The sequence below is a fragment of the Monodelphis domestica genome, chromosome 4, assembly GCF_027887165.1.
Source record: "Monodelphis domestica isolate mMonDom1 chromosome 4, mMonDom1.pri, whole genome shotgun sequence".
Taxonomy (NCBI): Eukaryota; Metazoa; Chordata; class Mammalia; order Didelphimorphia; family Didelphidae; genus Monodelphis; species Monodelphis domestica.
Window position 1 is genome coordinate 13299535 of NC_077230.1, and position 3704 is coordinate 13303238.

At 40.8% G+C, this 3704-nt stretch overlaps 1 pseudogene; it reads left to right on the forward strand.

The window, feature by feature from the left end:
• Positions 1-2232: 2232 nt before the first annotated feature.
• LOC103106602 (TATA box-binding protein-like 1) lies at positions 2233-3305 on the forward strand (annotated as a pseudogene).
• The last annotated feature ends 399 nt before the right edge of the window (positions 3306-3704 follow it).

The window sequence follows — 3704 nt, forward strand, 5'->3', positions numbered from 1 at the left end:
CTACTTTCTCTGAGGCAGTTTAGGGGTACACTGAATCTTTCTCCGCCACAGCTTCGGGGTACACCGAGGCTATTTTCTCCGGGGCAGCCTTTGGGGCACACTGAATCTTTCCCCGCTGCAGATTCGGGGTACACTGAATCTATGGTAACTAAGAGAGGCAAAGGAGAACTCACACCAGCCTCAACCGCAGTGGATTATGAAGTTCAAGTTTCACCTCTGCCTGAAACTTTTCCTCACTCTTTTCCCGTTAAAGTGGCCCTCCTTTAAGTTTCAGCAGGTCACACCTTCCCCTAGACATCCAATCTTTTATAGGATCCTTGAGGGAGAGACTCGTTTTCTTATTTGAATCCCCCAATGCTTAGGCGTAGTGATGGACAACCTTTTAGAGACGGACGGCGTGTGTGTGTGTGTGTGGGGGGGGGGGGGGGGGGGGGGAACTGCTCCCCCCATCCTGAGTGCCGCACGGCCCCCAGAGACCACGTGCTGTGCCCCTTCCCCCCCCCCCCACCCCCCACCCCCGGGTTCCCAGGCTAGCCTCACCCTTCCCCTAACCCCCTCCCCCTCCCCCAGGGGAGGAAGAAAGCGTTCCCATTGGGCTACTGGGCAGAGGTGTGGATGATGTGAAAAAAATGTCTTAAGGGAGGTGGAGAGGGGGTGGGGAGCAGTTCCTGTTGGAATCCCTCTGCCTTTCTAGTAAGGAGTTGGGGAGGGGTGACCCCCTGCTTACCCCCAGAGAGCGCCCAGTGTGCTATGTTTGGCTCCTGTACCCTAGGTTCTCCTGCACTTAACAGCTACTAAAGATAGCATCCCTATCACTGGTGGGAGGTATTTTACAAAGATTATCTCATCTCATCCTTAGAACAGCCCTGGAAAGTAGGTGCTATTATAATTTCCATTTTATAGTTGAGGAACCTGAGGCTCAGTGACTTACCTAAGTGACATACAGAGAGCAACTCTGGTCCCAGAGGCCAGATTTGAACCGTAGGTCTTCCTCTCCCAACACCCAGTGCTCCATCTGTAGAGCCGCTTAGCTGCCAAGATAATGAAGGTTTAATTGAATTGAATTATGAACCAGTACCCAGGTTTATATCTCTTAGCCTTACCAAAAAGACAGTCCACAAATCTGACATTTCCTAAGAATGTTTCTATATGTATATGCATGTCTATCCATCTGTGCCCCCAAGTCCCAGTGCAGCCAGTTTCATGCTATTAAAACACTTGAGACTTTTGGGACACCCTGTCTTCCACATTTGAGCTCCACACAACCCTGGGAGGTTGTTGCACTAGGAACTCAAGTGAGAGGAACAAAATCCCCAAGCAAAAAAGAAGTAGGTTTATTGAGAGGGCCGCTCTCACAAAAAAGCCGGGATCTGGTCAAGGCCAAAGACTCAGAGCCTTGTGAGGCTACTTATATACCAGTTAAAAAATAATCAGGATAAAAATCTTGTGACAGGTGTCATTCCAAGCAGATTCATTGGAAACAGATCAGGTGACTGCTTAGACAACCCTCCACCAAGTCACAACAGAAGATGATGCATGCAGGGTGGAGTACAGATGGTAGTCCTCACACCTGCTAGTCGATTCTAACTCCATAAGGAAAGAACAATCTTATGACTAGGTTACAAGTTCAAGGCCTTATGATGACTAACAATGATTATATGAAAACGTGTTTACTTGAATCACACCTTAAAACCTGTACTAAATCCTAAAACACTACTAAAATAATGAGTGTTATATTAATTCCCTTATGCTACCATTATTTGACTATCCTAAAATTACACCTATTACTAATTCATTTCTACTGCTAACATTAAAATCTAATCATTCTAAAAGGGGGCAATCCACAAAGTAGGTAATACAGTTATTATCCCTGCTATATAACTGAAGAAACCAAGGCTCAGAACCATTATGTAAAATGCAAACTGGTTAAATGTCAGAGAGAGGATCTGAACCCAAATCACTTTTAATTCAAGTTTGGATCTAGGGCTCTAAAACGTAAAAGCAAAGATGCAGAACTTCTTTTGTTTTGAAAATGCATTTAATTTTAAAAAGGGAAGGATCTAATGAATACTTTTCAAACCCTAGCACAGCTTCTCACAAGGGTTAGTTGCATGAATAGATCAGAGGAATGACAACCAAATAATGCGAGTTCATCAAGGCATTTGATTAAGTTTCTGCTTGTACTTATCTCTTAAACACTTAATCTCATTCTACTTTGTAATTTTTTGTGTAGTGACATTCTGAGCATTAGATTGCAGAATTGTAGATTGGTTGCCACCACCACTAGCCGCACTGCTGCCGCCTCCTCCTTCCCTCTCAGCTTCAAGGTGCCCTGGTGGGGAAGCTGAGTTTGTAAACTATCCCAATGGATGCAGATAGTGATGCTGCATTGGACATTTTAATGACAAACGTAGTCTGCGTTTTTAGAACCAGATGCCATTTGAACTTAAGGAAGATTGCTTCAGAGGGAGCAAATGTAATTTCAAGTGTGATGTTGGAAAAGTGTTAATGAAGCTAGAAAACCTGGAATTACAGCTACAATTTGGTCCTCGTGAAAAATTATTTGCACAGGAGCCACAAGTGAAGAAGGAGCTAAATTTGGTGCCAGGCGATTAGCCCCAAGTCCACAGAAACTTGGTTTTCAGGCAATATTTACAGATTTTAAAGTCGTTAATGTTTTGGCATTATGTAACATGCCCTTTGAAATCCGATTGCCAGATATCACAAAGAATGACAGGCTTCATGCCAGTTATGAACCTGAACTTCATCTTGCAGTATGTTATAGTATAAAAGCTCTACGAGCTACATTACAGATTTTTTCAATAGGAAATATCACAGTAACAGGGCCAAATGTAAAGGTTGATGCTACTCCTGTGGAACAGATTTACCCATATGTGTTTGAAAGCAGAAAAGAACAGGGTTTTATTTGTGAATAGTCTTTTACATTTTTGTATGCTGAACATGGGCACCAAAGAAGCTTTAAAAGTTATCTTTTTTCAATTGATGAATGTGTGCACAAATAAAAGTTTGGAAAAGAAAAAAAAGTGATTCAAGAGTGGAATATACCCAGGGGAGTACAATACATAGGGAAAGATTCCAAATGTGAATGACAGGTCATCAGACCCAGCTGCTCCTGTCTTTTTCCATGCTTTCCCAATTTCTCTCTCTTCCACAATATTCTCCCTTTTCATCTTTGGAAAAAAGATGCAACGAGCATCTTTTAGTGGTACTTACCTGTTAGATATATTTTGTTATATTTCTAACTATCTAATTTTTAAGCTTGTATTATGTTAAATATTCCTTTACCCTCCTAAAACAATAAATCCTAATCTATTTTAGCTGTTTGGTCTACCTAATTCTATGCTAAGTTTGGGTATAGGAAAATGGTTTAGGTAATAGGGATTTTACATGCATACAGTTTTGAACATAATAACAAATCATGTAACAATTTTAACCATTCCAACAGTATTTTGAATATGTAACTGTCTTATTTCCTAATGTCTATAAATTCAACTAAGTAAAATTTTCCATTACTAACAATTGCTAACCTAAAATCATAATGTAATCTAACTTCTATATTTAAGTATTTGCCTATCCCTACTTTCTTAAGACTTTGAACAATTTTTTCTAAACTATCCCTATATTTAATCATTAATAAATTATTCTAATGTAGTTAGTTTATTAGTACATTAGGATTCACATAT